General features: G+C 42.9%; 1 protein-coding gene across 1 annotated transcript in view; it reads right to left on the bottom strand.

The window, feature by feature from the left end:
- LRRC8D (leucine rich repeat containing 8 VRAC subunit D) overlaps positions 1–8,216 on the bottom strand; it is a 96,267-nt gene extending 88,051 nt beyond the window's left edge. The window contains exon 1 of the mRNA XM_081325766.1: positions 7,845–8,216. The gene's annotated coding sequence lies outside the window, so the exon portion shown is untranslated. The remainder of the gene's footprint in view (positions 1–7,844) is intronic.
- Between the last annotated feature and the right edge of the window lie 8,766 nt (positions 8,217–16,982).

Below are 16,982 nucleotides of genomic sequence, written 5' to 3'. Positions count from 1 at the left end.
GGGTTCCATTCGCCCTCAAGAAAAAAATCGAGGACGAACTGGAACGCCTGATTAAACTAGGGGTGCTGGAACCCGTGGAGGGAGGAACGTGGGAGACCCCAATAGTCACCCCCCTAAAACCTAACGGGGAGGTGCGTATTTGTGCGGACTATAAATCCACCCTAAACTGGGCCCTGAACCCCCATGCTTACCCTGTTCCGGCAGTGAAGCATGTCCTCTTGGCTATTCAGTCCGGCGCCATCTTCTGTAAACTGGATCTCGCGCATGCCTACTTGCAGCTCCCTGTCACCAGGGAAACCGCAGATGCGCAGACAATAGTCACTCACCGCGGGGCTTTCAAAGTTCACAGACTCCAGTTTGGCATTTCAGTCGCACCAGGGATTTTCCAAGAAATCATGGAGCGAACCTTGAAAGCCATTCCAGGGGTGTGACCGTATTTTGACGACATTCTGATAGCTGGAGAAAATGAAGTAAAACTAGCAGAAAGACTAGAAACAGTACTAAGCAGATTTCGAGCCGCAGGGTTAAAATTGAAAAAAGAAAAATGTTCCATTGGAGTACAATCCACAGAATTTCTGGGATTTAGAATAGATGCGCAGGGAATTCACCCCACAGAATCCAAGATTAGGGCAATTAAAAAAGCACCAGCACCAAAAAACAAAGCGGAGCTACAAGCCTTTTTAGGGCTCTTAAACTTCTATCATACATTCCTCCCTCACAAAGCAGCTAAGGCAGAGCCCTTACACAGGCTTCTAGATAAAAACACCCCATGGGAATGGACCTCCATCCATGAAGCTTGCTTCAAGGAACTGAAGGAGTTATTGTCCAGTGACTCCACTATAACACACTATAATGAGCACAAACCCATCTGCATTGCTTGCGATGCGGTGACTTATTACCCCCCGTAGATAGGGCTCGCAACTTGGGAGTCCTCCTAGATTCACAGCTTTCTTTAGAAGACCATATAGTAGCTGTGACTAGGGGGACCTTCGCCCAGGTCCGCCTGGTGCGCCAGTTGCGGCCCTATTTAGACCGGGATGCCATACGTACGGTCACTCATGCGCTCGTGACCTCTCGTTTGGACTACTGCAATGCTCTCTACATGGGGCTGCCCTTGAAGACCACTCGGAGGCTCCAACTGGTACAGAATGCAGCCGCGAGAGTTGTGTTGGGAGTTTCCCGATACTCCCATGTTACACCTCTGCTCCGCGAGCTGCATTGGCTTCCAGTTGTCTTCCGGGTGAGATTCAAGGTGCTGGTAATGACCTACAAAGCCCTACATGGCATGGGTCCGGAATACCTTAGGGAGCACCTGCGGCCGGCGTCAACTTCCCTCCGCCCAGTACGCTCCCACAGAGAGGGCCTCCTCAGGGTGCCACCGGTCAAAGAATGCCGACTGGTGGCCCCCAGGGGGAGGGCGTTCTCTGTGGGCGCGCCGGATTTATGGAACCATCTTCCGGTTGAGCTCCGGATGGCGCCCGACCTCCGCTCCTTCCGGCGCGATCTAATGACTCACCTCCTTGAACAAGCTGGCCTGGCCTGATGGGATGGGGTTGGGTTTTATTAATGTGTTTTAACCTATTTTAATGTGTTTTAACTAATTGTAAGAGTTGTGGGCATTCTGTTTAATTCTCTTTTAATTTTTGTATTTTTGTATTTTGTATTTTGTCTTTTAACAAGTACTGCCCTGTTCACCGCCCTGAGTCCTTCGGGAGAAGAGCGGTATACAAATAAAATTAATAATAATAATAATATGGGGTTGGCGCCGTACTTAGCCATTTGGAGGAAGGAGGGGCCCAGAAACCAATAGCATTCTGTTCCAGAACCTTAACAAAAGCTGAACGAAATTATGCCCAGATCGATAAAGAGGCATTAGCCATTGTCGCTGGAGTTAAAAAATTCCACGATTATTTGTACGGTCGGGAGTTCACGATCTTCACCGACCACAAACCCCTATTAGGACTCTTCACAGTTAACAAACAACCCCCCCAAATTCTGTCCCCAAGAGTCCTGCGTTGGTCCACCTTTCTGTCAGCTTACACCTTTAAATTGCTACACAAACCAGGCAGGGAAATGTGTCACGCCGACAGACTAAGCAGGCTCCCCGTTGCAGATTTTGACCCAGACCCTGCTCCAGGGGGACAGATCCTGGCCATAAACGAACTTCCTGATTGCCCTCTGCAGGTTAAAAACATAGCCTCAGCTACAGCTTCAGACAAACTTCTGAGTAGGGTACTAGCATGGGTAACCTTGGGATGGCAGAACCATTGCCCGGGAACAGACTTCCAGCCCTATTACAATAGGAAAAATGAATTATCAACACACCAGGGATGTATGTTATGGGGAAGCAGAGTGGTAATTCCCGAAAAACACAGGACCAAGACCCTCCTAACACTGCATGAGGGTCATCCTGGCATAGTTAAAATGAAAGCTTTAGCTAGAAGCTATCTGTGGTGGCCAGGCATAGACAAAGAAATAGAAAAACACATAGCTGGCTGCTACCCCTGTCAGCAGTCCAGACCAGGACACCCTCATGCACCACTACACAAGTGGGAGCCTACGCACAGACCCTGGTCAAGGGTACATATAGATTTTGCCGGACCCTTCCAAGGGCAGCTGTTCCTGATTGCGGTGGACAGCTATTCCAGGTGGCTAGAGGTCATCCCAGTTAGAAGTCTGACCACAGCCAGCACTGTACAAGTGCTTAGGGGGCTCTTCGCCACACATGGTCTCCCAGATATTATCGTGTCTGACAACGGACCGCAATTCACTTCTGCTGATTTCCAGATTTTCATCAAGGCCAACTTAATTAAGCATATCACATCGGCCCCCTTCCGGCCTTCCACCAATGGCCTGGCAGAAGTTATGGTGAGAGCTACCAAGGACTCATTGCGCCGTATCATCTCCGGCAACTGGCACCAGCGGCTGGCACAGTTCCTGCTAGCACAACACTCAACCCCCTGCACAGCTACTGGCAAAAGCCCGGCGGAATTACGTTGGGGCCGTCGCCTAACCACCAGACTGGACAGACTGCACCCGGACAGGGTAACGACTGAACCTGAACCACCACCCCCACGTCAATTTAACTCTGGGGATCTTGTTTGGGCCAGGAATTTCGGATTAGGAGACAAATGGCTCCCCGGGGCCATTATTCTGCGCACAGGACCCGTTTCATATCTAGTTGAGGGGGAAGGGGGCCGGAAGATAAGACGCCACCTTGACCAGCTAAGGAAGAGAGGACCGAGCAACCACCCCTCAGGGCCGGAGGTAACCCCAGTGGCAGTGGCAGCAGAACCTGTTCACGTTACCCCTAACGCAGCAGAATCATCACAACACGAGGGAAACAGGAACCTCCCAGATCTTGAGGAAATCCCTATCACACCAGCAAGCCCCACTACTGCTCCCAGGCATCCAGTCAATCCAGAGCCCGCAACAACTATTCCCCTCCCCGGGGAAAAGACTATAGACCAACCCCTACGTCGCTCCAGCAGAGCAAGAAGACCACCAGCATACCTAAGGGACTACGTTTGGCTGAAACCCAAGGGTCAGGCCAAATGAACATCCAGACACAACACCATGTAAATAATTAACTGTTTATTTGTTGGGGGGGGAAGGGATGTATTATATGTAAGTTCACTGTTCAATGTAAGAAATGCAAGTGACAGCTCTTTTGACAGCTGACAGCCGTACACGCGGTTTTCGATGACAGCTCCACACGCGGCTACAAGTGACAGCTGAATCTGACAGCTGCACACGCAGTCCGTGCAGATTGGAGGAAACCAAAACGGCGGGAAATATCCTAGGACAGGGATTGGACAGAGACTCACCGGCGTCTCTATATAAGGGGGGTTCACACTTGCTTGTCGTTCCTGTGAGGCAATAAACAGCTGTTTGAGTTGAAGCCTGCTGTCCGCGTATCTTTGCCGGGAACCCGCCGCAAACACTACGCATTTGCTTGGCAACCGTTTTAAGTTACAATAGCCCCCCCCCAAAGTATTTATGACACAATTCTAAAGTTCTGACAGCTGCCCCTCCCACATTTTGGGTGCTTGGCAACCCCCCCTCCCATTTACAGTCATTTCCTGTGATCATGCGATGGTGATTTATAATGTTTTTGCTGAAAACCTGTGTTTACATAGCATACACTGGTTTTGCTTAATGACTGCAGTTTTGCTTAACAACTGCAAGTGATTTTCTTTTTTGTGATCAACACACAAAAAAGTTGTGAAATCAGGTTGGTAATGTGGATGATTCACTTTATGATCTTCACAACTTTACTACCATAATGGGCAGATGCCATTTTGGTCGTTAAGTTGAGGACTACTTGTATACTTCAAACCATAGTTTATGAAACTTGCTTGTTTTTAATAAACTTGGAGTTAAGGTCAATTAGTTTGTTCAAGTTCAGATGACATGATAAATTGAGATTAGTCTAAAAGAAGTGCCTAATATCCTCTGCGGCAAAAGGGAGAAATGATAACTGAACAAGGCCAAGAGTAATTCTCACATATAATTTAGCATTACATTTCAAAACAGTCATGGTAGCTTGTCAACTAGAAAAAGAATTGTGCATTTATGTTTTGCACATCATATGACTGGATTCCTCTATATACGCTTAGCCATGCTTACGTTAACCAGAATAAGTAACTTCAGTCATGTCACTATGGAGCTTTCAACTAGTTACATATGTGAACATAGCCGACGGATTGTTTTCATATTTAATCCAAAATAGGAAATTTGAGGCTGTTATAGTGTAGTCCTATTAGAACTGGACAGGATTAACTATTTCACTCCTCTTAATTTCTCATTATTTCTTCATACATTTGTTTCATCTTGCTACTTCATAAACTTTCTGACTACTTTTGTTTAACACCATTCAGAAAACTGTAAATATTTTTCTATGTATTTTCTCTAAAGTAGCATTTTTATGTACATTTTTCATAATGTACAATTTTTCCATTGTGGAGGTGCACTGAAAATTCTAAAAAAAGTAATCTAAACCTATAATTGTATTTCTACATTGATCAAAGGCCCCAATCAATTGTAAAAATATGGCTTAAGTCAAGATACAATCACTCCAGTGGAAACTGTATGAAAGGTTATTAAAAATATAATCTCTCATTCAACTGGTACAACCGTTAGGGTGGCAAACCAAAGGAACCATCCAAGAGTGTTTCACAATATTTTGAAATGATACCTTGGATTACACGTAGTCCTTGATTTACAGCAGTTCATTTAGTGATTGTTCAAAGTTACAACAGCACTGAAAAAAATGACTTATGACCACTTTTCACACTTATGACCATTATTGCATCCTCGTGGTCACATGATTTACATTCGGATGCTTGACAACTGACACACAGTGTCCCTTTGCAGTGTCCCAGAGTCATGTGATCCCCTTTTGTGAACTTCTGACAAGCAAAGCCAATGGGCAAACCAGATTCACTTAACAACAGTGTTACTAATTTAAGAACTGCAGATTCACTTAGCAACTGTGGTGAGAAAAGTCTTAAAATGGGGCAAAACTCACTTTGACAAATTTTTCACTTAACAACGTACGTTTTGGGCTCAATTTTGGTTGCAAGCTGAGGACTACCTGTATAGAAACCAAAGAATCTTTAAGAATCAAAGCCAACCAAAGAATCTTTAATCCAGCGGAAAACTGTTAAATCTGCTATAAGCAAAATCATACTTCCTGAAGACATAGCACTGAACTATACAAAGTCTTTATGATGCTTTTCCCAGCACAAAAAGGACACGAATGCATTTGCTGCCACCTGAGGCTTCACAAATTAAAAGAGTGATGCCTGGAGGGCATGACAAATAACATTTCGTATTTATAGCCTTTCATTTCTACCACACCTAGACTGCAATACACTTCCTCCTTTCTCCTGGCACATACAGTACTCAACTATGGAGAGATTCATCTCCCTTCAATTACTTTCCTTCCCATATCAGCAGTACTATTAGTTACTTTCTGTTCTCAGCAGCAGCTGCTATTCTCAACATTTACGGATGCCTTTCTGCAAGTCTCTGTTGGCAGCCAAAGGGGGGGGTGAGAGTGGGGGAGAACAAACAAAAGACTTTTGCAATGGAATTTAATCTGAGGATAGTAGCCTTCCCAATTTCAGTGGTCTTGCTACAAGTCTGGATATGTTCCAGTTTCCATTCATAACTGTCTATCTCCATGACAGGAATGGGAAGCATCAGATCTTGGTAACATGATACGTCACTGTATTGTCTATTGGTATGGCAAAAACCCTAAGCATTTCTCATACATTGGTGTCATATGCTTTAGAATGCTTTGGCTTTGCAGCTGATGTCTTTTTCAGCAGTACTAATACCTTAGTTTATTTTTACATGTTCTTCAGGCAAAAAAATCCACTTCTCTTACCTCTGCCCAGAGAAAGAAGGAAAGGGAGTGACCTGAGGATTCCCCCAGAAGATGAAGTCATACAACTGTGTCATAAGGGTACAGCTTTCTGAATAAGATTTAATTTAATCCAATCCAGCATTGCAAGGCTCATCTTTAAAACACAATATCTTCTTCAAAGGAAAGTCTGCAGTATTTCATTTTCTCATATTATAAATGAAGTTGGTTTCTGCTAAAAAAAAACCCAACTATATAGAGTATTGAATTTTATTTCATTAATTTACAAGGAGATGAAGCTTCATCTTTACCATGAAAATCCATTCTCATTCAGATAGTTAATACCATATAGTTATACAGTAGCGCACAAGATAAGTTTACGGACTGTGTCACAAGCCAACTAGTCTGTTAATATTTCATATATTTCTTAACTTTTACAAAAGGAGAGAAGTATGATACTCAAGAAACTAGCAGCTTAAGCATCCTTCCCAAAGCAGTCAGAAACCCTGAGGAGCAGAGCTATCTGTTTCTATTTGCAAAAGAGAGCTAGTGGTGCAAGCACACAGTAGCAAAACCCAAAATAAAGATCAGAGAATCCAAAGTTCAAATCCAAATTTATTTGCAGGGCAAGAATAAACACATCTATTAATACCAGCAAAAGTTGTGTTCAGTATCGCACACTGCCATAACGTGGCTTTGTCAACATTGCAAGCGTTTGAAACCGGTCAATTCTGACTCATTAAATAAACCATGAATAAGCTGCGCTGCGTTTACTTGCACTGACTTTCAGGCAATCAGGTGCAAGTTTGAAGTCTAAGGCTATAATCTTACCTTCACTTACCTGAGCACAAGACTCACTGAATACAAAGTCTTTACTTTCCAACAGCCACAAAAACCTGAGCTTTGTGCTTCCAGCGGCCGAGGCAAATCACTTTCTCACCAACTCAGCGCCCCTTCTTCCCCCAAAGGGACGCCAACACCGGCCCACCGAACAAGATTGTTGTAAAAGGGATGCACGGCATTGTGGTGAGAGCTTTGGAAAACCGTCACCGCCGAGCATTATGCATGAGACTGCACCAAATCCCTTATCCGCAATACAACGGGGCGAGTACCGTAGACCAGCGTTTTCCAACCTTAGGAACTTGAAGATGCGTGGACTTCAACTCCCAGAATTCCCCAGCCAGCATAGCTGGCTGGGGAATTCTGGGAGTTGAAGTCCACGCATCTTCAAGTTCCTAAGGTTGGAAAACGCTGCCGTAGACCATCCAAGCACCCGGTTAGAAATAATACGAATCGTCTGGCAAAACCGGGGTATTTTACGCACCTCAGCTGGCGGCGGGAGCCCCAGCGAAGCGAGTCACTCTTAGCAGCCGAGCCATGCAGCAGGCGGGGCCAAAGCGCTGGGCTAAAATCGCGGGCGAGGCAAGCTTAGACGAAGCCCCCCCGTTCCCCCCCCCACACACACACAGCTTACCTCTTCGGCCTTGCTGGAGGAAGGAAAAAGCAAACCTCCACCATTTTTTTTTTGTTTTTTGCACGCCCGGTCTGGCTCCCTCGCTTCTCTCAACGCAGAGCGAAGCTAATGGCTAGGCCCTATCCAATGGCACCCGAAGCAGGGAGCCCATGTGATTGCTCGGCGACGCCTTTCCTCTCCTTCCCTGCCTCTCGCCGTTCAGGTGCAGTGCAGCCAAACCGAGCCAGGGCCCGCAAGGAAGAAAGTCCGGCGCGTGGCCGCCGGCGCTTCGCCGCTCGTGCCCGGGTGCTTGCTTTTTTTTTTTTTTTTTTGCAGATTGGCCGGGCGCCTGTCTCCAAGGGCGGGAATGCCCCCTCTGCACCCTCTCCTGGAGACAGGTGTACGTGGTAGAGCGCAGAGATGCGCTCGGGAGGAGGGGACTTCTGCCAGCTACTCTGCAGCCTGTGACCTTGATCCCTTTGGCATCCAGGCCAGGCCTTGCTCAGCCGCCCTGTGAGCCGGATGAGCTGGACACGGTGGTACCGAGATCACCCAATGCGCTATAAGGGCTAAAAGAGGATTTGAGTCTAGGGCTGCCTTTAATGGGAGATTTACATTAGTAGCAGAACTTGGTTCCTGCGGAGTGACGTGATTAGGGGTGTGTGTGTGTGTATATATGTATATGTATATGTATATATAAAAAATGTTTGTTAAGTATTTAGATTACCTTGCTAGGCCTATATGTATATATGTATGTATATGTATGTATATGTGTGTGTGTGTGTGTGTGTGTATATAGTGTGTATATATTTAGTTCTACGCGGGGAAAAACCCGAATGACCAAACATCCACATACAAACACCCGCGAAAACCTCAGAAAACATATATATATATATATATATATATATATATATATATATATATATATATATATATATATATATATATATATATATATATATATATATATATATATATATATATATATATATATATATATATATATATATATATATATATATATATATATATATATATATGTAAATGCTTGTTAACTATTTAGATTACCTTGCTAGGCCCCAAACATGGGACAAATCTTTATTTCCTGTTTCAGCCTAACGGAAGGCCATCGACAGGCAGTAGTCACAACAGTGACAGCTCATATTTGTGTAAATTTTAGATTGCTAACAAAGAATTAATTAATCAGTCTCCCTTTAATTCTTTGTTAGCAATCTAAAATTTACATGTATGTATGTATGTATGTATGTATAAGTAAAGGTTCCCCCATACATGCGTGCTAGTCGTTTCTGACTCTAGGGGCCGGTGCTCATCTCCATTTCAAAGCCGAAGAGCCAGCACTTGTCTGAGGACGTCTCCGTGGTCATGTGGCCGGCATGACTAGACGCCAAAGGTGCACGGAACGCTGTTACCTTCCCACCGTAGTGGTCCCTATTTTTCTACTTGCATTTTTACGTGCTTTTGAACTGCTAGGTTGGCAGAAGCTGGGATGAGTAACAGGCGCTCACTCTGTTACACAGCACTCGGGATTCGACCCGCCAAACTGCCAAACTTCTGATCGACAAGCTCAGCGTCCTAACCCACTGAGCCATCGCATCCCTTCATATTGTATGATCTTGGTTTGAGAAAAGGAGGAGAGAAGAATTTGATGTTCTCCCTTGAAGCTTGGGCTGGTTTGGGGCCAGATACTCCTTAAACCAAGCCCATCATCTTCCTTAGAAAAGCTTATGTTTTTCTAAATCATGGTTTGTTTCACTGTGGTTTATAGAAAAGCCACGATGGGGAAGATTCTCACAATATATTGAAAGATGGTTTAGAGTCTAAAAAAAACCCCTAAGCTTGATTAGGACTGAGCAGGCTGAAAACAAACAAGTTTGTGATGTGTTAAGAGTTTTAAAAAAATACAATGTAGATGGAAGGTTTTGTTCTGTTCACTGTTAAATCAGAAACAGTTCTGAGGGAATTTGCTAATTATTTGTAGGCTTGTGATGAAGACTTTTCCTTCACTTGAGTTCACCCAAGGTATAAAGCTAAAATGCAGTTTGCTTGCTTGCAGAATGGAATGCAATTTCACAATAACTGTTTTTTTTAAAAAACTAATATTTAACTGAACCAGTTAAGCTGCAACCCATATATATTCAACAGGCAATCACGGTTCATGTGAGTGTGTTTGTAAACCTAGGTTACATTATGTGCTGTAAGGCATTCAGGTTAGTTTAAATGTCTTTGGCTTCCTAATCTCATCAGCTTCTAGCTTCCTGGCTCCAACCTTCCTGAATGGATTATTACATCTGCATTTCTAAAAGCTGGTTTCTGCTGAGTTTTTTGGCTGTGAGGAGGGAGAAGTTTCTGGGGGCTGATTTCTGTCTTTTTAAAGATCTTCTCCATTATTCCTTTGGGAAAACATATTCTGCCTTTTTAATATTCCCCAAAATATTTCTTTCTCTGGATTCTTCCCACTCTGTATTAGATAACAATTGATAACTAAAGGTAATCCTCGACTTACAACCATTTCTTTCAACCTTCCTTAAAGAATTCCACTTCCATGACTTGTATTTTAGATCACTGCTGATACAAAAGAAGATAATTTTGCTTTAATGCTGAGTAAAGAATATATAGAACAGCAAGTTGATATTTTACAGACCCTTTTGACAAGATACAGAGGTGCTTTTAAAATCTCAGATATTGCTGGAGTGGAATGGAAAGAATCAGGTTCTAGACTACTATCAGGTGTGGAAACTCACTGATGATTTTCAGTCAATCATTTTTTCTTGGTCCAACTTACATCACAAGACTGTTGTGGGAATCCAATGAAGGGAAGTCCCCACATAAACTGCCTTGAACTTCTGGAGGAGAGGCAGGGCAAACATCTTATAAATATAAAGGATAAGCAAATGCCATTAAAAGTACTAAATGTATTTTAAATTTCAATAATAAATAAAAGGGTATGAGATAGAAAAGGTTCAAAGTTCCAAATTAACTCAGCACAAAGCATTAATAAACAGAAACTTAAATTACAACAGCTCAAAGATTAATTGGCAGCTCAAGCATAAAGAAGGCCTTTAATTTTATTAACTCTTTAGGAAAACTAAATATACAGTACATGAGGACACATTAAAAAATAGAACTACGATGCACCATTTGGTCCAAATTAAGATCATGACAATGAGAGTTTTAGTAGCATAGACATAAACACTGAAAGATAAACTTTATTAACCCTGCATTAATTCTTTACAGAACAGTTTTAAGAACCCAGGAGGATTCTGAGGTATCTTGAAAACTAGCATAACGGCCCATTAGAGTTTTCTCCTATCACTGCCTGGGGGGAAAAAAGGTGAAGCTAAAAGTGGGAGATGTTTATGTCATGGGAACAACTTGACAGACTCATTTTACAAGCTGTACATGATTTGGGAAATATTTAACCCATTTCTGCACTATTGAAGAGGGCACAACAAAATTTAAAATCTTAACTATTATTGAGAGTCTAAAACATTTTGTGGGCTGTTCCTCTTTCAGGGAGGCCCAGCATACAGAGCTACCAGATCTGGGCTACAAAATCCAGAATAGATAGCAGCAGAGAGTTGAGGGTTTTCTCTACCACCATGTTGCCATCTAATGTTCATTCAAAATATGTTTACCTTACCAATGCACTAAACTTATCAATAATTCAGACTGAATGTAAGTACAGTGTGTAGAACGTTAAGTACAGTGACCAAGACAAAAATCTCATTTTTTTACTTGCTTCTGCCTTTATTTTTGCATCCCCAAACTCAATGTTGAATTTTTTTAAAAAAAAACACTATTCAAACAATTAGGATTAAAAACAATATTTCAAAATCAACTAGTCAAATTGCTGTTTAATGACTTTAGCAGACTTGACTTTTCTGCTTCTCAAAGAGCTCCCTCTGCTGACCAAGTGTCCTTGTATAAAGACCCCAGCCACAAGAATTGCGGCACCAATCTCATTTGAAACAAATGAAGAAAAATATTACTTCAGTGCTCCTCCTTAATAAAAGCATGCTCACTGATCTGACTTTAAAACTTCAAGTGACATTATGGTATATGCTCCAGGACATAACTGGACAGAGGACACATTTATCTTTTTAAAGTAATAAAAAGTGAAACTGAAGATACGTGAAAACCTTTATGCATTTACTGAGGCCTTGTTTTTGTTTATCAATTACAATGCATAAAACTATGCATAAACATTAATAGAATAGAATAGAATAGAATCTGGAAGGAACCTTGGAGGTCTTCTAGTCCAACTCCCTGCTCAAGCAGGAGAACCTATACCATCTCAGACTAGTGACTACGCTAGTCTATTCTTATAAATCTCCAGTGATGGAGTACCCACGATTTCTGGAGACAAGCTGTTCCACTGGTTAGTTGTCCTCACTGTCGGGAAGTTTCTCCTTAATTCCAGGTTGCTTCTCTCTTCGATCAGTTTCCAACCATTGTTTCTCATCTTTCCTTCTGGAGCTTTGGTGAATAACGTGACCCCCTCTTGTTTGTGACAGCCTCTCAAATATTGGAATACTACTATCATGTCTCCCCAATTTCTTCTTTTCTTTAGACAAGCCAAGCTCAAGTCCCGCAGCTGTTCCTTGTATGTTTTAGTGTCCAGGCCTTGGATCATCTTAGTTGCTCTTCTTTGAATTTTTTTTCCAAACTCTCAACGTCTTTTTTATGTTATGGTGACCAAAATTGCCTGCAGTATTCCAGGTGTGGTCTTACTAGGGTTTTATAAAGCGGTACTAATACTTCATGTGATCTTGATTCTATGCCTCTGTTTATACAACCCAGGATTCCATTAGCTTTTTTGGTTGCTGCTGCACACTGCTGGCTCATAGTCAAGTGATCGTCCACTGAGACTCTTAAGGTCCCTGTCACAGTTACTATGTTTGAGCCAGGTCTTGCCCAATCTGTATTTGTACCTTTGATTTTTCTTGCCTAAATATAAAACTTTGCTTTTCTCTACATTGAAACTCATTTTGTTGGATAGGGCCCGTTATTCAAGTTTGTCAAGATCTTTTTGGATCCTGAGTTGTCTTCTGGAATGTTAGCTACTCCTGTCAGTTTGGTGTCATCTGCAAATTTGATGAATTCTCCTTCTATTCCTTCATCTAAGTCATTGATGAAGATATTGAAGAGTACTGGGCCTAAGACGGAGCCTTGTGGTATCCCACTGCTTGCTTCTCTCCATGTGGATATGGTGCCATTAAGGACTATTCATTGAGTACAGTTTGCCAGCCGGCTACAGATCCCTCTGGTGGTGATGTTGCCTATTCCACTTTTTTCAGTTTACCAAGCAATAGATTGTTATCTACTTTGTTGAATGCCTTACTGAAATCTAAATATACTATGTCTACAGTATTTCACTGGTCTACTAGTTTAATCCCCTTTCATGGATTACTGCCTTGTCATGGTGAAGGGCCTTGCGTAATTCAATGAAGCTATGAGCTATGCCATGCAGGGCCACCCAAGACAGAAAGGTCATAGCAGAGAGTTCTGACAAAACATGATCCACTGGAGAAGGAAATGGCAACCCACTCCAGTATCTTTGCCATGAAAACCCTATGGACAGTACCAAAAGGCAAAATGATATGACGCTGGAAGATGAGCCCCTCAGGTCAAAAGGCATCCAATATGCTACTGGGGAAGAGCAGAGGGCTAGTACTAGTAGCGCCAGAAAGAATGAAGCGACTGGGTCAAAGCCGAAAGGACGTTCAGCTGTGGATGTATCTGGTGGTGAAAGGAAAGTCCGATGCTGTAAAGATTTTTTCTCCATAGGAACCTGGAATGTATCCATGAATCAAGGAAAGCTGGACGTGGTCAAACAAGAGATGACAAGACTGAACATCGACATCTTAGGAATCAGCGAACTAAAATGGACAGAAATGGGTGAATTTAATTCAGATGACCATCAGGTATACTACGGCAGGCAAGAATCCCTCAGAAAAAATGGAGTAATCTTCATAGTCAATAAAAGAGTAGGAAAAGCAATACTGGGATACAATCCCCAAAGTGACAGAATGATCTCAGCTTGAATCCAAGGCAAACCATTCAATATCACAGTAGTCCAAGTCTATGCCCCAACGACCGGTGCTGAAGAGGATGAAATTGACCGGTTCTATGAAGCCCTACAGCACCTTATAGAACTAACACCAAAAAATGATGTCCTTATCATCATGGGGGATTGGAATGCTAATGTAGGAAGCCAAAAGATAACCAGAATAACAGGCAAGTTTGGCCTTGGAGTAAAAAATGAAGCAGGACACAGGCTGATTGAATTTTGTCAAGAGAATACGATGGTGATAGCAAACACTCTTTTCCAACAACCCAAGAGACGGCTGTACACATGGACATTACCAGACGGTCAACACAGAAATCAGATTGACTATATGCTCTGCAGCCAAAGATGGAGAAGCTCTATACAGTCAGTAAAAACAAGACCGGGAGCTGACTGTGGCTCAGACCAAGAGCTTCTCATTGCAAAGTTTAGGCTTAAACTGAAGAAAGTAGGGGAAAGCACTAGGCCACTCAGGTATGAATTAAATCATATCCCTGTTTAATATACAGTAGAGGTGACAAATAGATTTAAGGAATTAGATCTGATAGACAGAGTGCCTGAAGAACTATGGACAGAGGTTCGCAACATTGTACAAGAGGTAGCAACTAAAACCATCCCAAAGAAAAAGAAATGCAAGAAAGCAAAATGGCTGTCTGAGGAAGCTTTGCAAATAGCTGAGGAAAGGAGGGAAGTAAAAGGCAAGGGAGAAAAAGAAAGATACGTCCAATTGAATGCAGAATTCCAGAGAATAGCTAGAAGAGATAAGAATGCCTTTTTAAATGAACAGTGCAAAGAAATAGAAGAAAACAATAGAATAGGGAGGACCAGAGATCTCTTTAAGAAAATTGGAGAGATGAACATTTCATGCAAAAATGGGCATGATAAAGGACCAAAATGGCAGGGACCTAACAGAGGCAGAAGAGATTAAGAAGAGGTGGCAAAATTACATAGAAGAACTATACAAGAATGAGCTTAACGTCCCTGAAAACCACGATGAGGTGGTCACTGACCTCAAGCCAGACATCCTAGAATGTGAAGTGGGCCTTAGAAAAACTGAGCAACAACAAAGCTAGTGGAGGTGACAGTATTCCAGCTGAGCTATTCAAAATCTTAAAAGACAATGCAGTAAAAGTGCTGCACTCAATTTGCCAGCAAATTTGAAAAACTCAACAGTGGCCACAGGATTGGAAAAGATCAGTTTACATTCCAATTCCAAAGAAAGGCAGTGCCAAAGAATGTTCAAACTATCACACCATTGCACTCATCTTACAAGCTAGACTCCAGCTGTACGTAGATCGAGAATTACTGGAAGTACAGGCAGGATTTCGAAGAGGCAGAGGAACTAGAGATCAAATTGCCAACATACGCTGGATCATGGAGAAAACTAGGGAGTTCCAGAAATACATCTACTTCTGCTTCATTGACTATGCTAAAGCCTTTGATTGTGTGAATCACAACAAACTGTGGCAAGTTCTTAAAGAGATGGGAGTACCAGACCATCTTATTTGTCTCTTGAGAAACCTATATGCGGGTCAAGAAGCAACAGTAAGAACTGGACATGGAACCACTGATTGGTTCAAAATTGGGAAAGGAGTCCGGCAAGGCTGTATACTGCCGCCCTGCCTATTTAACATATGCAGAGCACATCATAAGAAAGGCAGGGCTAGAAGAATCAAAAGTTGGAATTAAGATTGCCGGGAGAAAAATCAACAACCTAAGATATGCAGATGATACCACTCTAATGGCAGAAAGTGAAGAAGAACTAAAGAGCCTCTTGTTGCGAGTGAAGGAGGAGAGTGCAAAAGTTGGGTTGAAACTTAACATTAAGAAAACCAAGATCATCGCATCCGGCCCTCTCAATTCCTGGCAAATAGATGGGGAAGAAATGGAGGTAGTGACAGATTTTATTTTCCTGGGCTCCAAGATCACTGCAGATGGGGACTGTAGCCAAGAAATTAAAAGACGCTTGCTCCTGGGGAGGAAAGCAATGGCAAATCTAGTTGTTGTTGTTGTTAGTTGCGAAGTCGTGTCCGACCCATCGCGACCCTATGGACAATGTTCCTCCAGGCCTTCCTGTCCTCTACCATCTTCTGGAGTCCATTTAAGCTGACGCCTACTGCTTCAGTGACTCCATCCAGCCACCTCATTCTCTGTCGTCCCCTTCTTCTATTGCCCTCAATCTTTCCCAGCATTAGGCTCTTCTCCAGTGAGTCCTTCCTTCTCATTAGGTGGCCAAAGTATTTGAGTTTTAGCTTCAGGATCTGGCCTTCTAAAGAGCAGTCAGGGTTGATCTCCTCTAGGACTGACCGGTTTGATCGCCTTGCAGTCCAAGGAACTCGCAGGAGTCTTCTCCAGCACCATAGTTCAAAGGCTTCAATTCTTTGGCGCTCAGCCTTTGTTATGGTCCAACTTTCACTGCCATACATTGCAACTGGGAAGACCATAGCCTTGACTATACGCACTTTTGTTGACAGGGTGATGTCTCTGCTTTTTAGTGTGCTGTCTAGATTTGCCATGGCTTTCCTCCCAAGGAGCAAGCGTCTTTTAATTTCTTGGCTACAGTCCCCATCTGCAGTGATCTTGGAGCCCAGGAAAATAAAATCTGTCACTACCTCCATTTCTTCCCCATCTATTTGCCAGGAATTGAGAGGGCCGGATGCCATGATCTTGGTTTTCTTAATGTTTAGTTTCAACCCAAGTTTTGCACTCTCCTTCTTCACTTGCAACAAGAGGCTCTTTAGTTCCTCTTCACTTTCTGCCATTAGAGTGGTATCATCTGCATATCTTAGGTTGTTGATGTTTCTTCCGGCAATCTTAATTCCAACTTTTGATTCATCTAGCCCTGCCTTTCTCATGATGTGCTCTGCATATAAGTTAAATAGGCAAGGCGACAGTATACAGCCTTGCCGGACTCCTTTCCCAATTTTGAACCAATCAAAATCTAGACAGCACACTAAAAAGCGGAGACATCACCCTGTCAACAAAAGTGCGTATAGTCAAGGCTATGGTCTTCCCAGTTGCAATGTATGGCAGTGAAAGTTGGAAAGGCTGAGCGCCAAAGAATTGAGGCC

Source organism: Vipera berus, assembly GCF_964194415.1.
Source record: "Vipera berus genome assembly, chromosome: 3".
NCBI lineage: Eukaryota > Metazoa > Chordata > Lepidosauria > Squamata > Viperidae > Vipera > Vipera berus.
Note: the sequence above shows the minus strand (reverse complement) of the source record. Positions and strands in the feature narration are given on the sequence as shown.